We start from the raw sequence: 16,451 nt of genomic DNA, 5'->3' as shown, positions 1-16,451 counted from the left end.
ACTCTACTCTGCTCTGCTCTTAAATACCTTTCCTTTGATACTCATATTGTCCCAATCGGCCTACATTTTTGCCTAGGGGCGGTTTTTGGGGTGGGCGGGTTATCATAATTGTTTTGGGTTACCATAAGTGTGCAAACCAAATAAAATGGAGTAACCTATATCCATAGGGGGGCCATCTGTGAAAATTTCATAAAATCAGTTCAGCCGTCTTTGAGTCTATAGGTAACAAGCTAACAAGACCCTTAGCCCAATCCGTAAAGAAAGTAGCATTTTGTAATTTTTAGTACCCAAATGTGCGAATTTCAAACAACCTCTAGTCGCCCGATGTGACAGTACATATCGGGCGACTAGAGGTTGTTTGAAATAGTTAGGTATAACTGTATCCCAATTTTCCAATCCGCAAAGAAAGTACCATTTTGCACGTTTTAGTACCTGAATGTACGCAAGAACTTCCTAGTTGCCCATTCTGTTTACCAAATTTTCAGAATCTAGCTAAATCAGTAAAGAAAGTACCAAGTAGTATCAATTGCGGCACCCATAGTATCAATTGCGGCACTATTTCTCCGACTTTCGATAATATTTTGGACAAACTTTTTCACCAAATCTTTTTTTTTTGCGACGCTTTCCCTAGCCCTTCCCGTTCGCGCTGGGAAAAAATTCACCATTTCGTACTTTTTAGTACCTAAACGTACGAATATTAGCCAAGACCCACATTCGTGACAAGTTTCATGATTCTTACTTTACCCGTTTGGACTGAGACTTGATCAGTCAGTTTATCACGCAACTCTTTTTATGAAATAGACTAGCATACGTCCGGTCGCTTCCCTGCCCCCGATGATATACCCAATGTCAAGGTGAAACTGAATAGCAACTTTAAGACCTTTAGCCGAGTCCGAAAGTAACACTTTGTAAGTTCAAGTGCCCAAATGTACGAATTTCAAAAAGTCGCCCGATATATACTGTCAAGGTGAAAGTTAGGTTGAAAAAAGGGTGTGGATATTAATCCGCCCCATGCCACTATGAGCATAATCCAGTCGCCCGGTACTTATTGCCAAGATGTACCTATATTTCAAATTTCAGAGCTGTACATCAATCCGTAAAGAAATTAACATTTTGTACGTGTTAGTAACTAAATGTACAAACTTTAAAAAAAAAATCTTTTAGTCACCCGGTATATACAGCCAAGATGTACCCATATCCTAAATTTCAGAGCTGTAGTTCAGTCTGTAAAGAAAGTTCCATTTTGTACGGTTTAGTACCAAATGTACCATTTTGAATAATCTTCTGGTCACCTAAAATTTATAGTTTGAGTGCCTAAATGTACGAATAAAAAATATATTCTATCATATTTTTCCTAGTTATACCTGCATGCTAAATTTCAGACCTCTGGCTCCATATATTGGGTTGCCCAAATAGTAATTGTCGGTAATATAGTAGTAATATAGTCGGCGTTGACAAATTTTTTCAACGGCTTGTGACTCTGTAATTGCATTCTTTCTTCTGTCAGTTATCAGCTGTTACTTTTAGCTTGCTTTAGAAACAAAGTGCGCGAAATTTTGTTAACATTTGTTTGCAACCTAACCTAAATGCAGGAATTAACAAGTAAAAGCGTGCCGGGCCGAATCTTATATACCCTCCACCATGGATCGCATTTGTCGAGTTTTTTTCACAGCATCTTTTCTTAGGCAAAAAAGGATATAAGAAAAGATTTGCTCAGCTATTTGAGCGAAATCAAGATATGGTCCGGTTTGGACCACAATTAAATTATATGTTGGAGACCTGTGTAAAATGTCAGCCAATTCGAATAAGAATTGCGTCCTTTCGGGGAAGTAAAATAGAGAGATCAATTTATATGGGAGCTGTATCGGTCTATAGACCGGTACTAAAACATACAGATTGGTACTTTCTTTACGAATTGAGCTTAAGCGCTCAAAGTTGGGATTCATTTATACCTTGACAATATATTTTGGGCGACTTATGATTTTTCCCACGTATTGTTATTCTTGGTAATATTTGGTACTTCATTTACAAAAGAGGACAGATTTCTGAAATGTTACGCGCAATTATTACAAAACTTCATAATATTATAAACTTAGTGAATACCTAGGTTTTTGGAACGGTGCAAGCGAAACGGATGCTAGACTCTATATATAAAAGAGTCGCGTGATTGCCTGACTGACTGACTGATCACTGCTCAGTCCAAACGGCTTAAGCTAGAATTATGAAACTTTGCACAAATGTCGGTCTTGAGTCGTAGGTGCGAGATAAGGCCGGGTTAGCCGATATACGTACAACAAGGCACTAAATAGTTCGAAAATGTGTACTAATTGCCAAGGGCGATAGGACCAGGAGAATGTTCATGGACTCAAATTAAAGAGCGACTCGAAAAAATAAGTGTAGAAGAAAAAAATTTTGGAAAACCGTAACGGAAGTGGGAAAAATAGCAGGTTTAGTGACGAAAGTGATACTTACACTTATGTACACATTGTCAATCTTAATTGTTTTAAGTTTTTTGATCTTTTACATTACTAAACTACTAATTACTAAACCTTGTTGGTACTAAAAAAAGTACCAACAAGGTAGGAAATGGGTGAACTTTGTACAGGGCGGATGGATAAAGCTTGAATTTTGAAATTAGACTTGAAAGACAAAGTTGCAAAATAATGAGGGTGAAACAAAATATAGAAAAATAGTACTGGTAACGGGAGAGAACGTACGTTTAGTACCGCAATTGGTACCATTTGGTACTTCCTTTATATTGGGTTGCCCAAAAAGTAATTGCGGATTTTTTAAAAAAAAATTAAATGCATTTTTAATAAAACTTAGAATGAACTTTAATCAAATATATAATTGCCATTTTGTTCGATAACCTTTTGCCACCTTCCTGGCAAATTTAGTATTCCACGCTCATAGAACTTCTGGTCTTTATCTGCAAAAAACTGAACCAAGTGCGATTTTATAGCCTCATCATTGCCGTAAGTTTTACCATTTAAGGAGTTCTGCAAAGATCGAAATAAATGGTAGTCTGATGGTGCAAGGTCAGGGCTATATGGTGGATGCATCAAAAGTCACTCAGTTTTTGGCGAGTGACCAAAGATGTGTGCGGTCTAGCGTTGTCCTGGTGGAATATGACACCTTTACGATTGACCAATTCTGATCGCTTCTCCTTGATGGCTGTATTCAATTTGTCCAATTGTTGACAGTAAACATCCGAATTAATCGTTTGGTTCCTTGGAAGCAGCTCAAAATATACCACACCCTTCCAATCCCATCAAACAGACAGCATAACCTTCTTTTGGTGGATATCAGCCTTTGAAGTGGTTTGAGCTGGTTCACCATGGTTGGACCATGATCGTTTTCGACTAACGTTGTTGTAAACAATCCATTTTTCATCTCCAGTTATGATTCGTTTAAAAAACGGATCGAATTCAATTCGTAAAGAAAGTACCAATCTGTATGTTTTAGTACCTAAATGCAGGAATTAACAAGTAAAAGCGTGCCAGGCCGAATCTTATATACCCTCCACCATGGATCGCATTTGTCGAGTTTTTTTCACAGCATCTTTTCTTAGGCAAAAAAGGATATAAGAAAAGATTTGCTCAGCTATTTGAGCGAAATCAAGATATGGTCCGGTTTGGACCACAATTAAATTATATGTTGGAGACCTGTGTAAAATGTCAGCCAATTCGAATAAGAATTGTGTCCTTTCGGGGAAGTAAAATAGAGAGATCGATTTATATGGGAGCTGTATCGGTCTATAGACCGATTCAGACCATAATAAACACGTATGTTGATAGTCATGAGGGAATCCGTCGTACAAAATTTCAGGCAAAACGGATAATAATTACAACCTCTAGAGGTTCAAGAAGTCAAAATCCCATTTCGGTTTATATAGCACCTATATCAGGTTATGACCCGATTTGAACCTTATTTAACACAGTTGTTGAAAGTAAGAATAAAATACGTCATGCAAAATTTCTGCTAAATCGGATAGGAATTGCGCCCTCTAGAAGCTCAATAAGTCAAGTCCCCAGGTCTGTTTATATGACAGCAATATCAGGTTATGAATCGATTTGAACCATTCAGACCATAATAAACACGTATGTTGATGGTCATGGGAGAATCCGTCGTACAAAATTTCAGGCAAAACGGATAATAATTGCGACTTCTAGAGGCTCAAGAAGTCAAAATCCCATATCGGTTTATATAACACCTATATCAGGTTATGACCCGATTTGAACCTTATTTGACACAGTTGTTGGAAGTAAAAATAAAATACGTCATGCAAAATTTCAGCTAAATCGGATAGGAATTGCGCCCTCTAGAAGCTCAATAAGTCAAGTCCCCAGATCTATTTATATGACAGCTATATCAGGTTATGAACCGATTTGAACCATACACAGTAATTGGATATCATAACAAAATACTTCGTGCAAAAATTCATTCAAATCGGATAAGAATTGCGCTCTCTGAAGGCTGAAGAAGTCAAAACCCAAGATCAGTTTATATGGCAGCTATATCAGGTTATGGACCGACTTGAACCATACGTGGCACAGTTGTTGGATATCATAACAAAACACCTCGTGCAAAATTTCATTCCAATCGGATAAGAATGGCGCACTCTAGAGGCTCAAGAAGTCAAGACCCAAGATCGGTTTATATGGCAGCTATATCAAAACATGGACCGATATGGCCCATTTACAATACCAACCGACCTACACTAATAAGAAGTATTTGTGCAAAATTTGAAGCGGCTAGCTTTACTCTTTCGGAAGATAGCGTGCTTTAGACAGACAGACGGACGGACGGACATGGCTAGATCGACATAAAATGTCGCGACGATCAAGAATATATATACTTTATGGGGTCTCAGACGAATATTTCGAGTAGTTACAAACAGAATGACGAAATTAGTATACCCCCCATCCTATAGTGGAGGGTATAAAAACAAATCTTCTAACCGATCATTATTTACTGTCAAGGTGTAACCGTATTCTAATTTTTAGTGCATAAGCACAGTTCGAAAAGAATGCACCATTTTTTTCGTTGTAGTACCTAAATATACGATTTTGAATAATTTTCTGTTCACCCAGCATTTATAGTCAAGGTTAAGTAAGTACCTTTTGTACGTTTGAGTACCTAAATATAGGAATGAAAAATATCTTCTTGTACCCAATTAGTACGTTTTCTTCCACATGTCGTATTTTTGTCAAGACCGCTATAATGTTTGTCAATTTGCTTAAGCTAAGCAGTCTCCGTTCGCTGTTGACGAAGATAAGCTATTTCGTACCATTGTGCACTGTTTGGTACTAACATGTACGAAATTCGCTTCTTGTACCTACATGCCAAATTTCAGACCTCTAGCTCCATCTATAAAGAAAATATTAAGTGGTACCCGAATATACGAGTTGTGAATAGGTTATTTAGTTACCCATCACATTTTACCTTATTTTACCTGCATGCCAAATCTCAGACTTCTAGCTCCATCTGTAAACAAAGTACCAAATGATACCAATTTTGGTACAAAAATGTATGCATTTTTATTAATGGATCAGTTAGTCCCAAATCATATATTTCTTAGTTGTACCTACATGCCAAATTTCAGACCTCTAGCTCCGTTTATGAAGAAAGTGACAAATGGTACCAAAATGTATGAATGTTTAATAGATCATTTAGCCAACCATCACATATTTCTCAGTTGTACTTACATTGCAAAATTCAGATCTCTATCTCCATCTGAACAGAAAGTACCAAATGGTACTAAGATGTACCAATTATTAGAAGAAAATTTAGTCATCCATGATATATTTCATAGTTGTACCTACATGCCAAATTTCAGACCTCAAGCTCAATCTGGACAGAAATTAGTCATTTAGTCGCCATCTATTTCTAAGTTTTACCTATATGCCATTGGTACCAAAATGTACGAATTGTAAAAAGGTCATAGTCACTCATTATATTTTTCCTTGTGGTATCTGCATGTCAAATTGTAGACCTCTATCTCCATCTGTAAAGAAGGTACCAAAAGGTACCAAAATGTACGAAACAAATTTCCAAAAAAAAACTCTATTAATCATCCATTTTGGGTTGCCATAGTATACCTTATATCCAAAATTCAGAGCTCTAGTTCAATTTGCAAAGAAAGAACCGAATACTACCAATGGGGGTACTAAATGTACTAAAGGGTGATTTTTTTGAGTTTAGGATTTTCATGCATTAGTATTTGACAGATCACGTGGGATTTCAGACATGGTGTCAAAGAGAAAGATGCTCAGTATGCTTTGACATTTCATCATGAATAGACTTACTAACGAGCAACGCTTGCAAATCATTGAATTTTATTACCAAAATCAGTGTTCGGTTCGAAATGTGTTCATTCACCGTTCAGCGATGAGGCTCATTTCTGGTTGAATGGCTACGTAAATAAGCAAAATTGCCGCATTTGGAGTGAAGAGCAACCAGAAGCCGTTCAAGAACTGCCCATGCATCCCGAAAAATGCACTGTTTGGTGTGGTTTGTACGCTGGTGGAATCATTGGACCGTATTTTTTCAAAGATGCTGTTGGACGCAACGTTACGGTGAATGAACACATTTCGAACCGAACACTGATTTTGGTAATAAAATTCAATGATTTGCAAGCGTTGCTCGTTAGTAAGTCTATTCATGATGAAATGTCAAAGCATACTGAGCATCTTTCTCTTTGACACCATGTCTGAAATCCCACGTGATCTGTCAAATACTAATGCATGAAAATCCTAACCTCAAAAAAATCACCCTTTATTTCTGCCACTTCCGGTACGATTTTCCAAATTTTTTTTAATTAAACCTTATTTTTTCGTGACACTTTTTAATTTTAACCTAAGAACATAATTTTAACCCTTTCCGTTCGCGCTGAGCAAATATATACCATTTCATACTTTTTGCTACCTAAACGACCCATTTGAGCTGGGCGATGATCAGACAATCAGTCAGTTTCGCAACTCGCTTATATATATAGACTAGCACATGCCCGGTCGCTTCGCTGCCCACGATGACACACCCAATATCAAGGCATAACTGTATCGCAGAGCTTTAGTCTAATCCGTAAAGAAAGTAAAAATTTTTAAGTTTTAATGCCTAAATATATTAATTAAAAAAAAAAAGATGCACATATATCCCAAATTTTAGAGCTGTATCTCAGTCTGGAAAGAAAGTAGCATTTTGTACGTTTTAGTACCCAAATGAACGAAATTAAAAAAAATCTTCTAATCGCCCAATATATACTGTCAAGGAGTAACTGTGCTCCAAATTTCATAGGCCAAACTAAATTCATAAAAGGAGGTTGCATTTTGTACGTTTTGGTACCATAATTGACGAATTTAAAAAAATTTCCGAGTCGCACAATATATATTGTGAAGGTGTAGCTATAGCCCTAATTTTAGACCTCCTGGCCAGTCTGTAAAGAGAGTATCATTTTGTACGTTTTAGTACCAAAATATACAAATTAAAAATCCAGTCGCCCGGTGCATACTGCCAAGTTGTACCTGTATTCCAAATGTCAAAGCTGTAACTCAATCCACAAAGAAATGACCATTTTGTACGTGTTAGCATCTAAATGTACAAATCTTTTAGTCACCCAGTATATACTGCCAAGATGTATCCGTATCCCAAATTTCAGAGCTGAAGCTCAGTCTGTAAAGAAAGTCCCATTTTGTACGGTTTAGTACCAAATTGTACGAATATCAAAAAAAAACTTTTAATCGCCCGATAGATATTGCCAAGTTGTACCTGTATCCCAAATTTCAAAGCTGTAGCTTGGTCTGTAAAGAAAGTACCATTTTATACGTTTTAGTACCCGAAATGTACAAACTTCAAAAAAATCTTCTAGTCACCCGGTATATACCAAGATGTACCTGTATCCTAAATTTCAGCGCTGTAGCTTAGTCTTGAGTGCTTTAGTTCAATTCGTCAAGATTGTACCATTCTGTACGATTTAAAACCAAAATGTACGAATATCCAAAAAAAGCTTTTTGTCGCCCGGTAGAAACTGCCAAGTTGTACCTGTATCCCAAATTTCATAGCTGTACCTCAGCCTATAAAGAAAGTACCATTTTATACGTTTAAGTACCTACATGTACGCATACCAAAAAAATGTTGCCTGGTACATGCCACCAGGATGTACCTGTATTCTAAATTTCAGAGCTGTAGCTCAATCCGTAAAGATGGTACCATTTTCTGCCTTTTAGTACCAAAATTGACGAATATCAAAAATATCAAATAAAATTTCAGAGCCCTACTTCGATCCGTAGAGTACAAAATGGTACTAAACGTACGTTTCTCCCGATACCATTTCTATTTTTCATATTTTTATCTATTTACTCCTGTTAATTTCGCAACAAGCCAAAGTTCTAGCTCTCCCTGTTCAAAGTTTACCTATTTCGTACATATTTGGTACGTTTTAGTGTCCAAAGGTCAAAAAACTTATTCAAATTCAAATCTCTAGCTCAATTAACAAAAAAAAGCACTAATTGCGGATGTAAACGTGCTATTTTTCTCACTTCCGGAACGATTTTGGGAAATTTTTGTCACCAAATCTTAGTTTTTCGAGGCGCTTTTTTATTCGATCCCTATCCGTTCGCGCTGGGCAAACATTCATAATTTCGTATTTTTGTTACTTTTTAGTATCTAAACGTACGAATATCTCGCTTCGCTATCCCTTTGTTTGGTATTTGAGATGGCACAATAGTGGACTGTAAATAAGCGTCATGTGATGAAAACTTAATAGTGTAACTATACCTAAATTTTGCAAACCTTAATCTATAACTATCAAAAATCTCTTGTAGTCGACTAAATACATTGTCAAGGTGTAACTGCACGCCAGTTTTAAGAGCTTAGCTCAATCCATAAAAATACCATTTTCTACGTTTTAGCACTTAAATGAACAAATTTCAAAAATAATCTTGGAGACGCCCACTATAAACAGTTAAGATGTACCTGTTAGGATACAGATACGATCCCTAAGAGCTTTATCTTAATTTGTAAAAAAAGTAGCATAGGGAACGTTTAAGTACCTAAATGTGCGAACGTGTAGTCGCTCGATATTTACTATCAAGGTGTAGCTTTATCCAAAATTTCGGAGCTCTAGCTCAATCCATAAAGATGTACAACTTTATACGTCAAGACCGCGATAATGTTTGTCAAATTGGTTAATTCTAGTTATCCCCGTTCGCTGTGGACAAAGATAAGCCATTTCGCACTTCTTGGTACCAAAACCTAAGATTTTTGATAGGCCCGCGTTTTTTTCGCAGAGAGACCAGCTATCAAAATAAACAGTATTAAGAGGCAAACTACTTGCTCTAGTAAATCATTTTTTCATTTTAAGCTCTTCTTAATTAGTGAATAATAACATACAAACACTTTGTGAGTGTTAATTGACAGAATTTTTTACCAAAATGAAATCACTGGAAAGAGCTTTGATCAAAAAAACTAAACAGCCGGCCTTGTCTATCAAACCTAGTGAAGATGATAAAACTAAAGGTCTGTTCGCGTACTTTTCCAGCAAAAATTTGCAGAAGAGTTAGTGTCATTTTACTCTCTTTAAAAAATTTGCAAGCAAAAGTACGCGATCGGCTTCCAGTGAATATTTGCAGAGAAACAGCTGATATTTGTTTTGGTTGGGTTTTTTATTGCTTGCTTGCAAAACAATCTTTTTAATTAAAAAATGCTGGCGATATTTTGAGGTATTTTCCTTAGATAAACGTCAATTTGACCCGAGAGTGAAAGGCTAGAAGGGGAGACATTTGTGTATCCGTGATCTCCGTGCCGCTGGACAGCCATCACAAATTACCGTGCAATCCCATGGTAGCCGGTTGTCTGCACCGCATTGACGCGATGGAGTCTTTGTAATCCGTGGCGCCAAGTCGATCGAAGCGCTGGTTCCAGACAGAATCTCTACCCTGATGCTGAAGAATCTGCTTCTGCCTGGAATCGATTAAATTACAAGTGTCCTCATCCTGTCCTATTTGATCTTTTCTTGTTGTCTGGAAGGATACAATGTTTTAATTTTTCAAGATTTTCGAAATAATTCCGCAACCGACATGAGGTACAATTACAACTTCATTTGTCGAGTTTTCTGTACCTAAAAGCTAGCTGCTGCCATTAATTTTCATCAAAAGTAAATAAAAATGAAACAAATTTACCAATTACCAATAAACAATATTTATATTTTTTATTTACCTCTGCTTATTTGGTACATTTTGCCGTTAGCATTTGTATTTTCATATAACGGCTGCTTTTCATAAAACAGCTGACCTTTACAAAGCATCTGTTCAAAGTTGCACATTTCTGCTGGCTCGCTCTCGTCTCTCTCGCGCTCTCTTCTGCTGGCCAATAAAAGTACGCGAACGACTTCTAGTAAAGATTTGTGCAAAATTTGCTCTCTCTTCTGCTGGTCAACAAAAGTACGCGAACGACTTCCAGTAAAAATTTGTGCAAATTTGCAGCTTAAACTTCAACGATAACTGTGTAGAACTGCATGAAAAATCGATTATGGCCAATAAAAGTACGCGAACGACTTCTAGTAAAGATTTGTGCAAAATTTGCTCTCTCTTCTGCTGGTCAACAAAAGTACGCGAACGACTTCCAGTAAAAATTTGTGCAAATTTGCAGCTTAAACTTCAACGATAACTGTGTAGAACTGCATGAAAAATCGATTACGTCCGGTTTTTGACTGTGATAAGGGTAATCAAAAATATAGAGATGCATTTATTAATTATTATAGCGTTGCCATAACATCATTTTTAAATTAAAATAATTTAAAACATTATCTATATCTATTTTCTATCTATATCTAAAATGAACTTGTGTTTGCTTGTGGGTTTGTAAATTTGTTTGTTCCGTATAGACTCAAAAACGGCTAAACCAGTTTCTTTGAAATGTTGAGAGATTGTGGGGTGTGGTCCGGAAGGAGCAAAAGGCTTTATAATTTTTTCATATCACAAGGAGGGCGGGCCTCCCCCTTACCCCAAAAGTACCACCCAAAAATAAAAGTGGACCAATCGGGGCAATATGGGACTCAAATGAAAGGTATTCGGGAGTAGAATACAAATTTGAAACTATGGCTCAAAGTACCTAGCGGGCTGCCCCGACCCCAAAACCCCTTCAAATTAGCATATTGGACGATAATTACAATATGGAACTCGAATGAAAGATATTCGGAAGTAGATTACGAGTATGGCCAGTAAGGAGGAATAGGCTATATAATTTGTTGATATTGGAAGGGGCGGGCCCTCCCCCGTTACCACAATAACACCACCCAAAATCAAGGTTGAACGATCGGGACAATATGTGTATTAAATGAAAGGTATTGGAGAGTAGAATACGACTATGGTATTAAAAGTTGGGTCCAAGGAACCCAGGGGCCATTCCAACCCCAAAAGTTCCCCAAACGAATATATTGGACGTACATATCAATAAGGGACTGAACTGAAAGGTATTCGGGAGAAGATTACGAATATGACATAAAAAATTATGTCTAAGTATGTGCGGGTCGCCCACCCCCAAATGGGAATTTTACCTCCACAAATCGCCTCCAATAGATGATTTAACCAATTAAAACAATGGGGGATCCAATGATAGATATTTTTGAGTAGAGTGCGTCATTCAAATATGTGCTCAAGTGGCAGATGTAGTGTGGCGCACAACCCTCATTTAGACACCCTCCACTAAACGACTGTATACACCAATCATGACAATATGGGTTTAAATTAAACCTATAAGGTTGTGGACTACGAATCTGATATCTTCATTCTGTTCATATATCTAGCGGACCCAAGCTCAAAACAGTCGATTAATCATAATAACCTTACAGGACACTGTGTGATTTAATTAATGTGTGGGGACACAAATAAATGTAGGCCGCCATACTCCAAAAATTATATGGGAGGACCCTCCCCCTTACCCTTATTTTCAGAAACGCCAGATCTCGGAGATGGGTAGTGCGATTTAAGCGAAATTTTGTGGCTCTCTTATAGCAACCTAAAAACAAAAACTTAGCATCCAAATTTCGGATATGGCACGTAGGGAGGCCGCCCAACCCCTATCAAATATATATATATATATATACCAATCACGACAATATGGAACTCAGATGAAAGGTATTTAAGATAAAAAAACATCCCTAAATCTAACATATTTCCCGACCATGACAATATGGGTCTCAAGTGAAAGGTATTTGCGAGTGAAATACGAATCTGTTGTTCAAATGTGGGACCAAGTTTCTGGGGGTCCACCCTTTCCCCAAAACACCGCCCAAACAGGGCTTATTTAGTGACCATGGCAATATGGGGCTTAAATAAAAGGTATTTAAGTGCAGAATAAGAACCAAAAACATCCCCCAAAGGGGACAAATTTACGACCATAGCAATATGGGGCTCAAATGAAAGGTCTTTGGGAGTAAAGCAGGAATCTAATATCAGTATTCGGAAAAAGTGTCTATGGGGCCACCCCACCCCCACAACACCACACTAATAGGAAGTATTTGCTTACTATTGCAATATGAGGCTCAAATAAGAGGGTTTTTAGAGTAGAACACGAATCCTCCCAAGACGGTCATGTTTGCCTGCCATGGAAATATGGGGCTCAAATGAAAGGTATTTGGGAGTAGACCACGTATCTGATATCAACATTAGGGGCCAACTGTCTAGGGGACGTCCCACCACCATAACAACTCCCAAAGAGGACGTATTTGCTCACCAACACTTAAAGAGAGTAAAACAAACATTTATAGTTTTTAGGGCCAATACCCCAAATAGGACACATTTGTTGACTTTTGCAATAAGTAGTTTAAAGAGATTTTGGGAAAAAAGTGTCTATGTGGTAACCCCACCCGCATAACACCACCCAAATAGGAAGTATTAGCTGACCATTGCAATATGGGGCTCAAAAAAGAGGTATTTTAGAGTAGAACACGAATCTGATATTTATTTTCATGCCAAGTCAGTGAGTCGCCGCCCCATCGCCCAAAACACCCCTAAACCTGTCATGTTTGCCGGATATGGAAATATGGGGCTCAAATGAAAGGTATTTGGAAGTAGACCACGAATCTGGTATCAGCATTCAGGACCAACTGTCTAGGAGACGTCCCACCAACATAACAACCCCCAAATGGGACGTAGTTGCTCACCACAACAATTTGGGTCTTTAAAACAGTGGAGCTCGATATTGATAGTTTTTAGGGCCCATTCCCCAAAACGAACTCACTTTTGCAATAAAGAGTTTGAGATTAGAAAACGAATTTGGTATCTAATTTCAAGGCCAATGGCAATATGGGGTTCAAATAAATGATATTATGATATATGAGAATAGAGAGCGATGGTAATATATTTTCAGAGCCAAGTGCTTGGGAGACCACCCCACTCCCCAAAACACCCCTAAATCGGGCATATTTACCGACCATGTTAATGCGAGGATCAAATGAAAGGTGTTGGAAAGTAAAGCACGAAATTGATACCCACTTTCGGGACCAATTTTCTGGCCCTGACCTAACAAACAGCAATTATTTACTGACCATCGGAATATGGGGCTTAAGAAAAGGTATTTGGGAGTAGAATACGAATCTGACATCTGAATGCGAGACTATGTATTTGGGGTACCGCCCCTTTCCTAAAACAACCCCTAAGGGTAAAAATTTATCGGCCATGCCAATATATGGCCCAAGTGGAAAGTATTTGAGATTAGGAAACGAATTTGATAACCAATTTGGGACCAAGTGTTTGGGGGACGCCTCATCCTATAAACTCTCCTTAAACCAATGGCACTATGGGGTTGAAATAAATGGATTTTGAGAGAAAAGCACGATGCTGATATTTTTTTCAGGGCCAAGTATCCGGAGGACCACCTCACCCCCAAAAACATCCCTAAATCGGACATCATTTGGATATCGGGCTGAAATAAAGTCTTTGAAGAATGGAGTCCATCTAACATTAAACCCTCCGAGCGAATTCGTAGTCCAATAAAGGTCATATGGGATTCAAATAAAGGCACATATATTTTAATGCAGTTAGTCAATCGAGGGACTGAGATCTGTTTTAGACTGCCTGACCATAATACGGTCCTGCAGGCGGAGATCCGGGCGATCACGGAATGCGTGAAGTGGTGTGGTGCTAACGCATCGGACATCGATTGTGAACATCTTTACGGACAGTAAAATTGCCATAAGGGCAATAACAACCAGGACGGTAAGGTCACGAACAGTCTTGCAGTGTAAGAAGGAGATTAACGCCTTCTCTGAGGATGGGAAAATCCGCATCGTTTGGGTGTCGGGCCATAACGGAGTATGGGGAATTGAAAGGGTAGACGATTTGGCGGTGAAAGCCAGAGGACTGCCGTCAATAAACTTGGTTAACCCGAAGCCCTTCGGGTCGACGCAGTCAGAATTTAAGAAGGTGGTCAGTATTGCTATTGGTATCATAACGGGACACATAGAAATACGAGCTCACTTATGTAAAATCGGTGCGGCAAGTGATAGCATCTGTAGGGCATGCGGGGAAGATGATGAGACGTTGGAGCATTTCCTTTGTCATTGCCCGGTTTTCGCATACAACAGATACCGGTACTTAGGTGGAGACACAATATCAAACATGAACCAACTTAGGGGAGTGGTATTGAAAACAATTAAGGATTTTGTAAGTAGCACGGAATTCCTAACTTACACTTTTCTTTTTAGAGGTTACTTTATAGTTTTTAGCCGATTACTGGCTTAAGTGTATGTCCATAGTGGCATGGGGCGGATTAATATCTGCACCCTCTTTTTAACCTAACCTAACCTAGTCAAGCAATATGCATATACTATTTTCGTAGCATGGTATTTCACTAAAAGCTCTTTAATTGACGAAAATAAATATTTAAAGGATAATTTCGTTCCATATAAAATAAAAGAAGGCACAGCGGAGCGGGCCCCGTTCAGCTAGTTATCAATAAAAATCGCTAAAATGAGTACCAAAGTGTTTTTACTCGAAGAAAGTCGAACCATATTTTCGTCCAAAACAAATCTCCCAAGTTGATTCAATTAATAGAGCACAAATTTCATTCATTACCTCAAGAGCAAGACCTAAAAAATTAAATCAGTGTTCTAAAAATGAAATAAAATCTCAAAGAAAACATCAACGTCTCATGCAATTTTAAGTTGTGTGGCGTACCAAATACAGTGAACGAGGATCTCTTTGACATCTTTTCGTTATTATATGGCTCACTCAAAATTGCAACACCTAACATAGCTTTTTTTTAAATAATTTTTATTCATGAGTCTATAGATACATATATCCTTACAGACTTATATAAATGTACTTGGATACAAACAACATTGGTATTTAACTAGGATTTAAGTATAGTATAACTTTTCTTTTTAGTTAGTATCTATCCTCAGTAAGATCAAAAATAAGATAATATTTATTAAAATCTAAACAAATACAACGGAAAGGATCATTATTTCCAAAGTGGCTTTGATGATATTGAATATTAAGCAGTTGAAAGTTTCTTGCTGGTCTTGAAGGAACGTTAATATTAAGCCGGCTCAACAAAAATTCGTACTTCAAATTCCCGTGTAAAACATTTGAGATGAAAGTGATGTTCAACATTTTCCAGCGACAACTGAGAGCAGGGAGCTTTATTGAATTTAATCTAACCGTATAGGAATAAAGTGTTTGATAATTCCAACCACGATTACGAAGGTAAAATAGCAGAAATTGTGTCTGTATTAACTCAATTTTATTTCTGCGAATAGTGTAAACCGGATCCCAAATAACAGATCCATATTCAAGTGTACTTCGGACAAGAGAAATATATAAGTTCTTAGTAACTGAAGGATCTTCAAATTCCTTACTCTATCTTTTCATAAATCAAAGAGAGCTAAACGATTTATTCACCATCATAGAAATATGTTGTCTAAAATTTAATTTACGATCTAAGAGGATGCCAAGATCTAGAAAAGTTTCTTTTATATCCATTTCACGACAGTTAAGATGATACCTTTTTGACAAGTGTTGCGTTCTACAGAAAGACTTTAGTTTACATATCGAGATATAAAGTTCCATTAAATTTACATTACACCAAAAATAAAAGTTATCAAGATCGAGTTGTAATAAATACTGCTCAGAAGGAACACAGAGCAATTGGAAAATGTTGACGTCATCAGCATACATTAAGATTGAAGAATTTTTAATAACACAATGTAAATCATTAATAAACAGATTAAAAAAAAACGGACCCAGATGACTGCCCTATGGAACAACGGATTTCACAATAATTGACTTAGAAAAAAGATAGACGAAGTGTACATTCTGAACACGTTCAGATAAGTAAGAATTAATCCAATTTGATAATACAGGGGAAACCGAGCTTTTTACCGAGCTTAAACAAAAGTAGACCATGATTGACTTTACCAAACGCTTTACGAAAGTCGGTATATATAGCAT

At 37.4% G+C, this 16,451-nt stretch overlaps 1 protein-coding gene across 1 annotated transcript in view; it reads left to right on the top strand.

The window, feature by feature from the left end:
* The window catches only part of LOC106089744 (fat-like cadherin-related tumor suppressor homolog), a 737,514-nt gene that overhangs the window by 598,898 nt on the left and 122,165 nt on the right, over window positions 1-16,451 (top strand). The window lies entirely within an intron of this gene.

This window comes from Stomoxys calcitrans, chromosome 1 (genome assembly GCF_963082655.1).
Source record: "Stomoxys calcitrans chromosome 1, idStoCalc2.1, whole genome shotgun sequence".
Taxonomy (NCBI): domain Eukaryota; kingdom Metazoa; phylum Arthropoda; class Insecta; order Diptera; family Muscidae; genus Stomoxys; species Stomoxys calcitrans.
Note: the sequence above shows the minus strand (reverse complement) of the source record. Positions and strands in the feature narration are given on the sequence as shown.